Below are 16,990 nucleotides of genomic sequence, written 5' to 3' on the forward strand. Positions count from 1 at the left end.
ATGTATTCACCCCCTTTGCCCGCTTCAGTTTCTATATTCACAGTTACCAGAGAAAGCCGCCCTGTTTAGGTTAGTGAGGAAGGCGGAGCATTTCTTACTCCCTATTTCCTTCGGGGTTTGGTTATATATTTAGCCAATTTTTCACTCAATCATACCTTTGGGTGTATTGCGAAGCATCTGGAAGCTCCAAGTATAGGTTTTTCTGTTTCTGGTTGAAGATCTTGTTGAGTTTTGGGGGAGATTTATCAGTATCGCTTCCTACCCCGCCATTACTCTGACGTCATCTCCACTCTTCTTAAATGTAAATGGAACATTCTCAAAGATAGACCAAATGTTAGGACACAGAATAGATCTTAATAAATTCAGGAAGATTGTAATCATATCAATCATCTTCTCTGATCACAATGGTATGAAACTAGAAATCAATTACAATAAAAAAACAACAACCTCAAAACACATTCAAACACATGCAGGCAAAATATGTTATTAAATAATGAATGGGTTAACAATGAGATCAAGGAAAAAATCAAAAGTTACCTAAAGACCAATAAAAACTAACAAACAACAACCTGAAATTCATGGGCACAGCAAATGCTATCCTGAAAATGATGTTCATATATTATAAGCCTAATACGAAGCAAAAAACCAAAAAAACAAAACAAAAAAAACCCTCAAATAAACAATCTAACCCTATAATTAAAAGAACTAGAGAAAAGAAAAGAAACAAAGCCCATAATAAGTAGAAGGAAGGAAGTAATAAAGATTAAAATATAAATAAATGACATAGAAACTAAAAAAAAAAAAAAAACAATACAAAAGATCAACAAAATCAAGAGCTGGTTCTTTGAAAATAAAAAAAAAGAAATTGACAAATTTTTAACCAGACTCATCAAAGATAAATAAAAGAAGAAAGAAAAAAATAAAGATAGAGAGAAGACCTATATAAATAAAATTAGAAATGAAAGAGAAGAAATAACAACTGACATCACAAAAATACAAATAATGATAAGAAAACTATTATGAACAAGGATATGTCAACGAATTGGACAACCTAGGTAAAATGGATAAACTAGTAGCAGCATACAGTCTTCTAAAACTGCATAAGGAAGAATCAGAAAATCTGAATAGACCAATTACAAATTATGAGATTGAAGCAGTAATCAAAAAGTTTCAACAAACAGAAGTCCTGGACCAGATGGCTTCAGAGGCAAATTTTACAAAGTATTTAAAGAACTAACACCTATCCTCAAAGTAGTCCAAAAATTCAAGAGGAAAGAAGATCCCCAAGCTTATTTTATGAGACCAGCATTATCTTAATTCTAAAACCAGATGAAGACACTACAAATAAAGAAAAATATAGGTCAATATCCTTGATGAGCACAAATGTTAAAATCCCCAATAAACTATTAGCAAAATGAATCCAGCAATGCATTACAGACATCATGCATCACAATTAAGAGGGATTTATTGCAAAAATACAAGATTGGTACAATATTTGCAAATACTTAAATGTGACACATCATATGAAAAAAAAAGAATAAAAATTACATGATTCTATTAATAGATGCAGAAGAAACAATAAAATCTAGATTCCATTTATGATAAAACCTCTCCACAAAGAGGAAATAGAGGAAACATGCCTCAATTGTTAGTCAAATAAGTTTGTAAATATAATATATATGTTTGCTGCTTTGGGTGTAGGAGATAGGACATAAGCCCGCAAATTCATTATAGCCTAAGGCTGTAAAAAAACACCCACTCTTGCAGTGCTGGTCAATCTGGTCCCTTCCGCCCACTAGTGGGTGTTACAGCTGTAATAGTGGGCCAATCCACTACCACCCAGCATGAAAGCTGGAATACCTACTAGTGGGCAGGAGGGACCAGATTGACCAGCACTACAAATGTGGGTGGTTTTTATAAAAAGGTTCACCATCACGGGTCTAAGGCTTAGTTTTAAGACTAAGCCTTTCCCTCCCTTCTAATAATAAAGTCTTCTCAAAACTAAGCATTTCCCCACACCCTTGACTGTTGCATGATGGGGGGTGGTACACTTTTTTTTTTTTTTTTTTTCTTTTTCTTTTTTCTGAAGCTGGAAACAGGGCGAGACAGTCAGACAGACTCCCGCATGCGCCCGACCGGGATCCACCCGGCACGCCCACCAGGGGCTGTGCTCTGCCCCCCAGGGGGCGATGCTCTGCCCATCCTGGGCGTCGCCATATTGCGACCAGAGCCACTCTAGTGCCTGAGGCAGAGGCCACAGAGCCATGCCCAGCGCCCGGGCCATCTTTGCTCCAATGGAGCCTTGGCTGAGGGAGGGGAAGAGAGAGACAGAGAGGAAAGCGCGGCAGAGGGGTGGAGAAGCAAATGGGCGCTTCTCCTATGTGCCCTGGCCGGGAATCGAACCCGGATCCTCCGCACGCTAGGCCGACGCTCTACCTCTGAGCCAACCGGCCAGGGCTGGGGGGTGGTACACTTTTATGAGGAGTCCCATTTATGCTTCAGGTAAGTGGCTTTGTATCAGATACTTCCTTATTTGTATATTGGCTTAATTTTCTATACTATAAATTAAAGCAGACCAGGAGCTCTCACTCTCTTGGTTCCTGCCATAGCATTGCAGAAGCCTCCCTGATCCCTTACCCTCTATGGGAAAAGCAGGTTTTCTGCTTTTCCATTGGCTTTTCTTGTGGCTTGCCTGTCTTGGTGAGACACCAATGAACAGAATGGCCCACCATCCTCCGACTCTGTCATTTCTTTACCATCTGCCCAAATTCAATGAGAACCTGCATGTAAATGGCCACTATGGCAGCCCCTGGCCATACACTCAACATAATAAAGGCCATATATGAAAAACCTCCAGCCAACATCATACTCAATGGGCAAAAATTAAAATGTATTTCTTAAAATCAGAAAAAAGTTATGTTTGTCAGCTTTTACCACTCGTATACTGGAGGTATTAGATACAGCATTCAGAAAGAAAAAAAGAAACAAAAGCATCTAAATGGGAATGGAAGTAAAACTATCATTACTTGCAGATGACATAATATTGTGTGTGTGTGTGTGTGTGTGTGTGTGTATATATTACCTAAAAGGCTATCAAAAAACTATTAGACCTAATAGATGAAGTGAGCAAAGTAGCAGGACACAAAATTAATATTCAGAAATTAGTGGCATTTTTATATACCAAAATTAACTACCAGAAAGAGAATTAAGAATATAATCTCAGACACTATTGCAACAACGAAAATATAAGATACCTAAGAATAAATTTAACCTAGAAGGTAAAAGACTTGTACTCAGAATTATAAAATACAGAAGGAGGGAATTGAGGAAGATACAAATAAGTAGAAGTATATACCATGTTCATTGATAAGACAAATTAACATCATTAAAAGGTAATTACCACCTGTAGGAGTCCACCTGCTCCTCAAGGGATGGCTTAGGTGGTGAGATTCCCAAGGTAAAGAAAGCACAGATAGCCAGAGAAATATGAGACATGCTACAATGCTTTATTCCTTTTCTAGCAGTGCCAAAGTGGTAGATATAGTGTGTAGGGACAATACCTGTATGGTGGCAACATTACATATGCACAAGTAGCAGAGAAGTTACACTTACATAGAAGTTGCTGAGTCAGGTGCTCCCAATAGGCATGGGAGCTGGAGCTGCATCAGGTGGCCCTGAAAGTTGTGGGATCCAGATGGTGTCTGACATCCAGAGCCCATATCCTGGGTCTTGCTGTCATTTCCCTACACTACCCAAAGCAATTTACAGATACAACACAATTCCTATTAAACTACCAATGTTATAGCTCACAAATCTATAACAAGTATCCAAAATATTTATATGGAACCACAAAAGACCCCAAATAGCCTCAGCAATCTTGAGAAAAAACAACAAGTTTAAAGGTATCACGTTACCAGATATCAACTATGCTACAAGGTCATAGAAATCATAACAGCATAAGAACAGGTATACAGATCAATGGAACAGAATATAGAGCACAGAAATAAACCCATGCCTTTGTGGTCAATTAATATTTGACAAAGAAAACAAGAGCATACAGTGAGGTAAAGGCAGTCGCTTCAATTAATGACCATGGGAAAATTAAACAGATACATGCAAAAAAAAATAAATAAAACTAGCTTACCAACTTACACTGTACATAAAAATAAATTCAAAATGGGTTAAAGACTCAATTGTAGGTCACAAACCATAAAATATATAAAAAAAAGAAGCAGTAAAATTTCAGACATCTCTCAGCAAAATTTTTGACAATATATCTCTTTAGACAAAGGAAACAATTGAAAAAAATGTGAGTACATTAAACTAGAAAGCCTTTGAACATTAAAGGTAGACATCAACAAAATGAAAAGGGAACCCATGGGATAGAAGAACATATTTGCCAATAATACACCTGAAAAGTGGTTTATTTCCAAAATATATCAAGAATTTACACAAATAAATACCATGAAGGCAAATAGAGACAAATTAAAAATGGGCAAAATGGCCTTAGGTGAGTGGCTCTGTGGATAGAGCATTGTCTCAGTGTGTTGAGGCTGTGGGTTCAATCTTCCGTTAAGTCACATTGGAGAAGCAACCAATGACTGCACATCTAAGAGGAACAACAAGTTGATGGTTCTTTCTCTCTCACCTTTTCTCACTTTCTCTTTCTCTCTCTTTCAAGTCAATGAAAAAATTTTTTTAATGAACAAAAGACCTGAATTAAGACTTCTCCAAAGAGTACATGCAGATGGCCAATAGACATATGAAAAAAATGCTCAACATCACTAATCACTAGAGAGATACAAATTAAAACCATAATGAGATATTTCCTCACACCTTTCAAAATGACTGTCACAAATTAAGCAGCAAACAAAAAGTACTGGCGAGTATGTGGACAAAAGGAGACTCTTGTGCATTGCTTGTGGGAACGGAGACTGTGCAGCCACTGGGAAAAACAATAGAAAATTTCCTCAAAAGTTAAAAATTGAACTACCTTTTTGTAGTGCTCTAGCCCTCTGGGAACTACCAGTGCCATGTGGAAAAAATATACTCAAGACATAAGAAATGTCAAGAGGAAGAGGGGGAGCCCTACCAATGGAGGCAAAGAAGACCTCCTGAATTTCCTTCTTCTTAGCTTTTATTGATCAGAAGCAGAACAGAGGTAACAGGATTACAAGGGAGGCAAGTCAGGTGATAAGGAGAAGGAATAATTAATGACAATTTTGCTGACATGGTGAAAGGGCTAATTTAGGTCAGTACATACTTTTTCTTTTGCTAATTAATAAGCACAAAGGAAGGGGCAATCTAGCACCTCTGGGCTAAATTTCTAAAGCTCGTTCTCATGCACTCCTTTATATCTGCACAAAGGTCACTCATTCACACGTTTCTTGGCATTTGCATCAAAGAGACATTCACTCAGGGCTTTTAACTAAAGTTCCACAATCCAAGTCCTAGAGGGTTCAAGGTTAGATGGGTGATTTCCTACACCTTTGGACAATGTGATTCCACTTATGAGAATACATCTGAAGAAACCTGAAACAATAATTCAAAGAATATATACACCCCTATGTTTATTGCAGTGTTATTTATAATAGCCACAATCTGGAAACAGTGATGAGTGAATAAAAGAAGCAGTGGTATATTTACACAATGGGATACTACTCAACCATAATAAAGAAGGAAGTTTTACCATGGACAGACCTGGAGAGTATTATGCTAAGTGAAATAAGCCAGTCAGAGAAACACAAGTACCATATGTAAAGCCAGGAGGCATGGCTAGGGCCACTATCACAGCAGCCTGACCCATGCAGGTTCGCATTGGATTCGGACAGTCGGCAAAAAAACAGCGGAGCCAAAAACTGATGAGCCATAGTCTTTAATCCTAGCTTGCACCCGGCGGGCAAGTAAAAATACATACTGGGTTCCAAAACCCAATCACATTCAGTGCTCACAAAGCCACTGACTTATCCGAGTTTCCTAGAATCAAAGGTTTCTAGCTCACCAGCCTTATTCTCCTCAGTTCCCCATCTCCTTCCTTATCCCAGATACAAACTCTGTACAAACTGGCATCTCACTCAGCACTCCACCATCTTGGCTGCTTCTCCTGGCCTCCTCCACGTGGCCTTTCTCTGCTCTCCTCTGCTCTCTCTTCTAATGATAATCTCAGGATCCAAGAGCGCCAGCTCCCGCTCTGTAAAGCCAGTGGCCAAGGCCAGGGCCACTATCACAGCAGCCTGGCCCATGCAGGTTCGCATTGGATTCGGACAGTCGGTAAAGAAACAGCGGAGCCAAAAACTGGTGGGCCATAGCCTTTAATCCTAGCTTGCACCCGGTGGGCAAGTAAAAATACACACTGGGCTCCAAAACCCAGTCACATTCAGTGCTCACAAAGCCACTGACTTATCCGAGTTTCCTAGAATCAAAGGTTTCTAGCTCACCAGCCTTATTCTCCTCAGTTCCCCATCTCCTTCCTTATCCCAGATACAAACTCTACACAAACTGGCTTCTCACTCAGCACTCCGCCATCTTGGCTGCTTCTCCTGGCCTACTCCACGTGGCCTCTTTCTGCTCTCCTCTCTGTTCTCTCCGCTCTCTCATGCTAGTCATCCCAGGAACCAAGAGGACAAACTCTCGTTCCGTCCCCATTTTATAGTGTAGGAATCCAAACCCTTAATCCAATATACAAAATAGGGAAGTCTCTAATACAAAGTCACTTCTCTGAGGCATGATTGGATTGTACCACCCCACATCAAAATGGGGTGGGAAAGGCTTAATCCCAAAACCAAGCCCCAGGCTACAAGGAATCTCAACACACATTAATATCACCTGGGCAACGGCCTCTTCGTGGGCAGCGTCATATTTAACAAAGTGAGCATAATATACTCTATCTGCCCAACACGCTCTGACCCCATTTTATAGTGTAGAAATCCAAACCCTTAATCCAATATACATAATAGGGAAGTCTCTAATACAAAGTCACTTCTGAGGCATGATTGGATTGTACCACCCCACATCAAAAAAGGGTGGGAAAGGCTTAATCCCAAAACCAAGCCCCAGGCTACAAGGATTCTCAACACACATTAATATCATCTGGGCGACGACCTCCTCGTGGGCAGCGTAATCTTTAAGAAAGTGAGCATAATACATTTTATCCGCCCAACACCATATAACCTTACATACATGTGGAATCTAATGAACAAGACACACTGACAAACAAAATTGAAACAGAGGCATGGATACATAGTACATACTGCTGGCTGTCAGACCAGAGGTAGGTTGGAACCTGAATGAAAAAGGTAAAGCAATTAAGCAAAGAAGCATATATGTCACATAGACACAAAGTGTGGTGATTTCCTGAAGGAATGGGGTTAGAGATAGGTGGAGGTGGGCAAAGGAGGGAGGAAATAAAGACTGAAAGAGACTTTGCTTTCAGTGATAGGCATACAATGCAGTGTGCAGATGTTTTGTTGAGTTGTACACTTGAAACCTGTATGTATGGTTTTGTGAACCAATTTTATATGAATACATTCAATACAAATAATAAATAAATAAAACATGTATTGTACATAGAGTGATTTTTTCCTTAGTTTATATACTCAAGCAGTACATTTTTTCCCCAATTTACTTATCTTGGCCCAGCAAAAAGCCTGGTTTTAGGATTTATGTTCATCAAAATTGAACTTTAAAGAAAATGAGCTCAAAAAATAAATTTTCAGAAGCCATTTGTGAGACATTGTTAGACTCTTGGTCAACCCTGATGTTAGTATTTTACATTAAATGTGATAAATAATAATGTTCAAAATACAGAACAATTCTCTTCATATTTCTTATTGTTACTAATATGACTTTTTGGCAATTGAAGTATGTTATAATAAAATGTATATAAGGTAGAAAGTTTCCTTCATTGAAATTAAATATTTTGACGTTCTATAAAAGCTATTGTTTTGTCCCAACATAAATAATACAAAATTTAATTTCCATTTTCTTGTTTTAAATTATAAGATCATATATTCCTAGTTTAAAGTGAACTACATGCATTTAGAGAGTCGGAAATGTTGTTTCAAATAGGTAAATATTAAGGGCGGTAAATGGCTACTCCATGACCATAGTTTCCTGCTATGTAGGACACATAAATTATTAAATTTAGTCTGAAATCTTTGAAAAACTTTCCATCATCTTTTTACAATTTAAAGAAATATGTTAGAGCTCTGAGACAATCTGATTCATTCAGCAAATTTGTATTTTGATTAAAGGAACTATTTAATCATACACAGTAAGTGCATGGAAAAAGTTGGACAGCTATTTGATTCAATGTGGTTGTTAGAGAAGGAAATACGGCCCTTATGCAGGCTTTTAGCCTTGTGTAGCTTTGTGATTGTATTTGTTTACCCATGGTGGAAATGTCCTTATTAAATTGTGGGCAAGAGGCACTTATATTGGTTTCCAAACTGTAACTGCTTGTTTCAGGAAGCATTAGATTAAAATGCTAGATGCAGATCTCTGGAGTTGATCTTGTAACACACTGCCTGGATACTTAGACACGTGCAGAAGGCAACTTCCTAAAATACTCGATGCAATTTCTTTCTTTAGTTCTAAAATCAATTTTAAAAATTTATTCTGTCCTTACTAAACATATGGGTAAATGTACCAAAACTGAGGTTTGATAAAGCCTCCTCTTACTTTTAGTTTTATTCATACGTAACAATGAAGCCTTACATGCTATAAAATACTTCTTTAAAATAAAAGTTTAGTCCTGGACATACAGGTGACCCATGATTAGTTGGCATGTTCTCATCAGTTGGTATACTACCAACACTATTATCAACATGGTGTTGATTTTGTACTGTTCCTCTTCTCCACTGCTAGCTTTGTACTTACGTTGTTGGGCCAGTAAAGCCGTACATCTTTTGTTCTAAAACATATGGAGCATGTTTTCATATGAACTCTCATGATTGAGGACATCTGTCTCAGCCCCAACATTTGCCTTCAGGGGATCTTTGCATCATTTAATGATACAGCTAACAGCATGTTTTTATAATGAAGTTAGCCACATAAAGCTTTAAAAGAATTCCACTGTTTTCATTCCTAAAAAACACATGAAAGATTCTATATTTTATCTTTTTTTTCTCTTCTTTTTCTTATTTTCACTTCTCCTTTCCTTTCTTCTTTTTTTTTTCTTATTTCTATTAATATATATATTTACTGGGCATGAAAATCTCTAAGTAGGGGCTTGTAATATTCCAAATTACATGTTTTCAATAGTATAAAGATTGTATGCAATTTTAAATGCAAGTTTCTACCTCATTCAATATCTTGTTTTGAGTAAAATTTGAATACCCTAAAGTATCTGTTACTTTTCCATATATTTTATTATAAATATTACTTTTCAGATTCAACTCTCTTAGATTTTTTTGAGAGATATTCTAAATGAATCCATCTAAAATTTCCACATGCTTCAAAAATTAACATCCAATATGTTGGTAGATCTGTACTGAAATTTTACTATTTCTTTCTACATTAGAGATGTTCATTATAATGTTTCAAAAGTGTATAGATATTTAATTAAAATCAATTTTAATTACTTTTAAGTGCATATAGTAATACTAAATAGGAAGTACAGTATGTAATTGAAACTCACACAAACAATGGAAAATATACGGAAGATACAAAATAATTAAATCAATCACACTTATATACTGTTGCTGATTTTTACTTTATAATTTATAAAACACTATTTTTATTGTTGATGCAAAGATAAATTTTATTGAAAAAACCTTGAGTACTAAAAAATATCTAAGTTAATGTAAACCATATTACAGATGTTAGTATTAGTATTAATATTCTTGTTTCCTCATGGGTAAACTGTCACTAGTCACATATATTGCTAAATGAAGAGTTTATATGTGTTTTCAAGTAATCTAAATTATAGAGATAAGTGAAATTAGATAGTCTCAGTAGAAGCTTGTTGACTAGTGAATTGGAAATATTTATATTTATTTACTCTTCCTAGTGCTTCTTAGTACTCTCCATTATGCATTATATATGTTCAACAGCAATATTATTAAATATCTATGGATGTGAGGTATTTTGTGCGATGCATATCTTTAAAGATATAGAATGAACACAATATTGTCTCAAGCTGGTGAAAGAATCTACTTGCTGGTACTGAGAGTTTAAAAGGAAGACACAGGGACAATAATGATAGACTTTGTTTTTTGAGGATGTGGTTTCCTAAATAGGGTTTAGGAAAAAACTGGCACATTTAAATCAATGAGGTAAAGATATTGATATTCTCCAAATGCAAACATAATTCTATACTCTAACTAATTTCTATATCTCATTGTTAAGAAATAATTGACATATCATACATTTGGACATTTTAAGTTTACAGTTTGATAATTTTCCGTACATGTTTACAATTGTACTACCATCACCACTATGAAGTACCACTATTCAGTTTTAGAATACTTTTTTTTTTTGTGACAGAGACAGGCAGACAGAAGGAGAGAGAGATGAGAAGCATCAATTCTTTGTTGTAGCTCCTTAGTTGCTCATTGATTGCTTTCTTATATGTGCCTTGATGGGGGGCTCCAGCAGAGAGAGTGACCCTTGCTCAAGCCAGCGACCTTGGGTTCTCAAGCTGGTGAGCTTTTCTCAAACCAGATGAGCTTGCATTCAAGCCAGTGACCTCAAGGTTTTGAACCTGGGTCCTCCACATCCCAGTCTGATGCTCTATCCATTGCGCCGCCGCCTGGTCAGGCTACAATACTTTCCTTACTTCAGAAAGTTCCCTTTTACCCCTTCATAGTTTACTACTCCCAATCCTAGTTCCAGGTTAACACTTATCTGCTTTCTATTTTTATTTTCCTTTTTTAGAAATTCTACAATGCAATGGTATACAGGATGGGGTAAACATAGGTTTACATTTGTTCATATTTAAAATAATGCAATAATTAGTAAATAATAATACAAGAATAAACTCTGTGTTTTGTGCATTCACAACTGTAATCCTACTTTTGACTTACCCCGAGTAATGTAGTCTATAATATATGTAGTTTTGTGTTACATTTTATGTTTCTTAGTTTACTTTTTTACTATGAATACTATATTTCTGGTGGCATTTTGAAATTTGGAAGATGTATTATGACTAAAATCTTTTGGGGTATCAATTCTAACTCTGGAAGCTTTCCCCAAATAGCCACCATTAATCTTTAGAAAAGAAACAAATAGAAATATAGGTGTGAGGAGCATTTTGAGTTTAAAATACTGAATTTCTGCCCTGGCCGGTTGGCTCAGTGGTAGAGCATCGGCCTGGCGTGTGGAAGTCCCGGGTTCGATTCCCGGCCAGGGCACACAGGAGAGGCGCCCATCTGCTTCTCCACCCCTCCCCCTCTTCTTCCTCTCTGTCTCTCTCTTCCCCTCCCACAGCCGAGGCTCCATTGGAGCAAAAGATGGCCCAGGCGCTGGGGATGGCTCCTTGGACTCTGCCTCAGGCGCTAGAGTGGCTCTGGTCGCAACAGAGCGACACCCCCGATGGGCAGAGCATTGCCCCCTGGTGGGCATGCCGGGCGGATCCCAGATGAGCGCATGCGGGAATCTGTCTGACTGCCTCCCTGTCCGTGTCCAGCTTCAGAAACATACAAAAAAAAAATTCTAAATGTCTTATTTTTCCAATATTACACTGTGCAAACCAGATGATACAATGCGATTGCCTATATGTTCTCATATTTAATAGAATAGATCTTTAACAACTTTGATTTTAAGTCTTCAGATTAAAGAGGGAGGGCTAATATTTTATTTACAACCTTGTATGGGAGAGCAATTCAAAAATTTTTTTAATTATTTGCCATAGTTATAATATCGATATATTTTTTTCATTTTATACATGTAAAAACTGAGCCTTACAAAAGATGAAAATTTTTCTAATGGCACAACTAGCAACTGACAACTGAGATTTAAAAGCAGGCCTAATTTTAAATCCACTGTTTTAGTTTTGCAGAAAATTGAAATATTTTAACTTTATAAACTTATTGGTAGTGGACTATTTTTTTCTGTTAGTTTATTGGTTATCTTAAGGTATAAAAACGTGCACAGCACACAGTGGAATTTCAATTATTTATAATTAGCTGCTCTATCATTTCAACAGTTATTAAACACTCATGTACCAAACACTACACTAGTTGCATGGTTTTAATCTAAGAATAAGAAATGAAATAAAGTCCAAGGTAGTTTTTACACATCTTAAAAATCTCCCCTTATATAAAAATCACAAGTAATTTCTACTTCAAAATTTCAAAAATTTACATTACATCTGAAAAAAGACAAAAAGTTGTTTCCTGATCTCTCTCTCTCTGCCTTTCCGAAATAAAGATGATTGTGCCAATTGATATTGTGCCAACTTCTTTTTGGTACATACAATATGTTACTGTTGTTTTTCATTTTTGCAAGATAGAAAAACTGACAAGTTAATTTAACTATATCACACCTACCATTATTCAATTATTAAAATTTTTCAAGAGCAAATGCAATTATAATACATTCAAATGCAGTTTCAAACTGTTGGAAAGTAATGCTTTTAGAGCCAAATTTCCCAACTGGTTTACTGGAAATTTTTAGCAATAAGCAAAATCTTAATGTGTTTCCACCTGTAAGACTTTTACACACTTTTTATCAGGTACTAGAGAAACACTGAATGTTATGCCTTCAAATTTTGCTGAATTGGTGTACTACATAACTCCTTCCATATTAAAGATTTCACCCGCTTAACTTCACTAGAAGTAGTATTTTCACAATGCATGATAATGAAAAAGACAAAATGACAAGAAGAAAAAAAGTACCATTAGGTCAGAGTCAAAAAAAATTTCTTTTTTCTTTCAGTCATCTTTTCAATTTCAATAACAAAAAATACATATACTGATTTGCACCTTGCTTATCAAAACTTACTTAAATTCATTTCCAACTTAAATCAGAAACCTTATAAAATTCTGTGTATGTGTATGTATATGTGTCATTATAAAGATATATATGTGTGTATATATAGTGAATTTGACATTTTATTAAAAGTTTGCTGTCAACGCATGCTTGATTAATTGGTAACAGCAATTGAATACATGTATTAATAACTAATACACTATTTTGTGCCAGTATTTTCTTGTAGAATTCTTTCTCAGTTTTCATTCTTTTTCTTCTTTTCATTTTTCAATGAGGGTTTGAAGTCAGGTCATGTGAACATATCATTAACTCTATCCTTTAAACCTTTATCAGGAAATTTGAAATTTAAAAACAACATATGCATATGGATGTGATAACAGAGACAAAGTCATAAAAAAGGGGGTGTTTCTAAATGTCTTCCAATAACAATGAAGAAACGGAAGTTATTTGTGATTTTAGAAGATGGTTGAGGAAAAGTGAAACCTGAAACTAAGGAAACAAAAGTTTAGACAAGATAATCCCAACATCAGAAAGAGCATTTGTCATTGTCAGAACTCCAAAGAGCAATAAAGCTTTAATCCATTTCATGGACCCCAGGTCTCATGGTCTAGTAATTCTTATGTCACCAAACCATCTTCTGATCTGTATGAAATTACAGTGTGTCACCACTCTACATCTGCAATCTTAATGTTTCCGTCCTTTGATTGCATGACAAGAAAACTCTTGAAGCTGAGCACTCCACTTCACAGAAGTTGGATAGAACCAGCTGCTCATAATTTTGGAGTTTATTAAAAGGGCTTTTTAGTTCCAGAATCCCAGTCTGGTCTGAGTCTATTTTCAGAATTCTTCAGGAAAATTTTTGACTGTCTTTTAGTATCTTAAAGATTTTTTAAAATACTGAGATTCTATTTACAAAGCTACCCATATAGACTGTCTTTTTTCACTGTTTCTTCAATTGAGTAAAAATTATAGAATGTAAAAAGTGATTATTTTAAATTCACAGATTTTAAATGGAACACTTGTATTTGGTTTCATATGTTCCCAAAAGAGATAGTGTTGTCTAAACTAATATTTACAAAAATTGATGACAAAATAGATTATGTGTACTTTTTAAATATTTTATTGTAAAGCATCAAATGAGAATTATTGACTGTATTTGGTATTAACAAACTAAAGGGAGTTTAGAAATGTTATTGATGGAAAAATAAATGTCAAATTACACATAATTCCAAATTTCTTTATTCCCATTTTTTTTTATTCCATGAAAATACAAATTTTGAAAAGCTCTCTGGTAGCCTTATGGATGGTCTGTGTGACATTTTATTTGGCATTAATTTTCTTCCCACAGCAAATGTATGACATAACTTACTGTTCTCTTAAAAACAGAACTGATATCTGACCACCTTAGGATAAGAGGTATATAGTTTATATATTTTGTTAATATTTTTCTGAGTTATCTAGAAATTCCTATAATCTAAGTGGTTGAAAATCAAATCAGGGCCATTAGGAAATCTCTTCACAAATAAGAAAATTGAACTAAGATAGTCCTATACCTGTGCTGCCAGTGGTAAATGGTTTTATGTAACAATTTGTACTTTCTTTTCTCCTTTGTTCTTATTGCATACAAATAGGTGTTAACACACTAAATTCGAGTTACGATCAATTCATTTCCAAGGATTGAAATGAATGTGCATTTTTAATAATTCTTCCTACAAATTATGTGCATTTAAATGAAAACACAAAGGGCTTCTGTGGTGAGGGACAGATGTGGATGTATACAAAATGTTCTGCGTTGGAGAAAGCAGGAGTGTTACTTTGACTAAGTTTGGGAAATACTATAATATATACTCTTTACATCCTATGGTGAATCTTTGCGCTTGTTCTTTGTTAAAGTCTCTAGAAAATGAAGCGCTGAAACATCTGTTTAACTGTTCATTCTACATCATTTAAATTTATTTGACCACAGATTGCTTTTCACCAGGTATCTGTTTTGCAGAAATCATGCTGGGAAATGCTATTCCATGCTATATTGAATCACAATACAAAAAAGTTTTACTAATAAATTGATGGTTAAAGGCTAAAATAATTTTGTTTGTTTTGTGATTTTTTTTTTAAGTTTAGAAACTTTATGGCAAAGTATAAAAGGCACCATGATGATCAAGAGACTTATTTATAGTGTGTTCAAATTTGTTTCTCCTGTTTCAAGATACTGCTTACTCCTCATCTGAGCTGTTGGTTCAGCAGAGAATGTTATGGCTATTTTAAAATCATATCCAAGTGTAAAGACAGTTAAGATTTCTTGCAAATAGTTTAATTAGTGAAGTCAGAATTAAATACCCATATTCCCAGGATTCAGCTGGTAGAGATCACACATTTTATTTCCTCATACTTGTATCAATTTAGTGTTATATGTGTCCCTTTATGTTCTTCAGATAATAAAAAATTACTTTCTCTGAGAAAAAAAAAAACACTAAATTATCTCAGACTTGGACTCTATTAAAAGATATTTTAGAGCTTCATACCAAAAAAGTATGAGGCCACCTTGCAAACATTTGAAAACAAATATTAAGCTTTCATCTAATGAAAATGATGTAACATTATTGAAGGTAAACCTGAAAATAAATTTCAAATAGAGTACTGATTTTTAACCTTTTTTTATCTCATGGCACACACACACTACTACAAAAATTCTGTGGCACACCAGAAATATATATTTGCTGATCTGATGGAAAAATAGGTATCATTTTGATTCATTCACACTAGATGGCTATTGTATTGGCTGTTGTAATTTTTTTATTTGACAATATAAGGGAAAAAACATCAGTGCCCCAGACTAAATAGTCAGGAATTGCATGTTTTAAAATTTCTTGTGGCACACTGGTTGAAAATTACTGAAATAGAGACATACTCAGTTCTCTTTGACACTCACTTCATTCTTTAGTAATGTCCAAAGACATGAGGAGCCAGCTGGACCTAACCAGAGGTATCTGCAAAGGGGTTGGAACTGAAATCACCACAGGGCAGACCTGACTTAAAAACCATGTCAGGATGGAGTTTCTTTAATAAAGTGAAGTTTCTCATGCACTAGCATACAATATGAAATGTGATACTCCTTTGGTATCAGTGAAAGTTGGACTTGCTTACCTTTCTCTAAATTGCTCCAGTAGTGATCCAATGTCTCCATGATGACTTAATTTGACATCTCTAAACATGTGGATGCTAAATGCCCTGACATCCCGGGAGGCCTGAGGGAAGAGAAATAAAAGAAGTAGAAATCAATGATGTTTGGGCCAAGATTTACCTATGTTTTACTGCCAGGATGGCAGAAAGAGGGTTCACATTGCTCCTTCTGGGGCCACCAGCAGGGAATAGTGCTTTTCTGCTTGTCCGTTAGATCTGTAGGGTGCTGCTACCTGGGTTTCTTAGGCAACTGGGCTACATCCCAGGGAGTGAGACAGAAAAAGAATGGAATCAGAGGTTTGCGACTGCTGCTCAAGTATAGCCGCTCAGTGCTGGTTCACTGGTTGCCAATGTATACTAGTATGTTTAGAATAACGCTTTATGACAGAAAATGGAAATACAAGATACATCATAAAATTGAAAGCAGAATCATATTGAGAGGAAAGAAATTTATATACATAAATCACCTGAAGATTATAACTAGCTTTTTCTATTACTTTTGACCTTAGCCTGACCTCTTTTTTAAATCCTGTTTTCACAAATCAAAGTAATGAAGTTACCTCAACACTTCCTTGACAACTTCCTGTAAATAGTTTAGATTCTTAAATAGTTCTGTATGATTCTCTAGGTTGATTCAGCCAGATCAGCCCGTCACCCCAAGGTATATAATATAGATACCATACTAAAGCTCTCTTATGGAAAAAAAAAAGACTTTTGATACTTATAAAGTCAAAATGAAGTGTTTTTAAGTTTGTCATAATATTTGGCAAAATTATTGTTGAACATCTTCAAAGAGATTTTAGTGATTATAATCTGTCTCCAACCAGGAGCATGGTCAATAATAGAAATAATACTGCTTGAGTGAAGGAAAGATGTGAGA

The sequence above is a fragment of the Saccopteryx leptura genome, chromosome 8 (genome assembly GCF_036850995.1).
Source record: "Saccopteryx leptura isolate mSacLep1 chromosome 8, mSacLep1_pri_phased_curated, whole genome shotgun sequence".
NCBI classification, from domain to species: domain Eukaryota; kingdom Metazoa; phylum Chordata; class Mammalia; order Chiroptera; family Emballonuridae; genus Saccopteryx; species Saccopteryx leptura.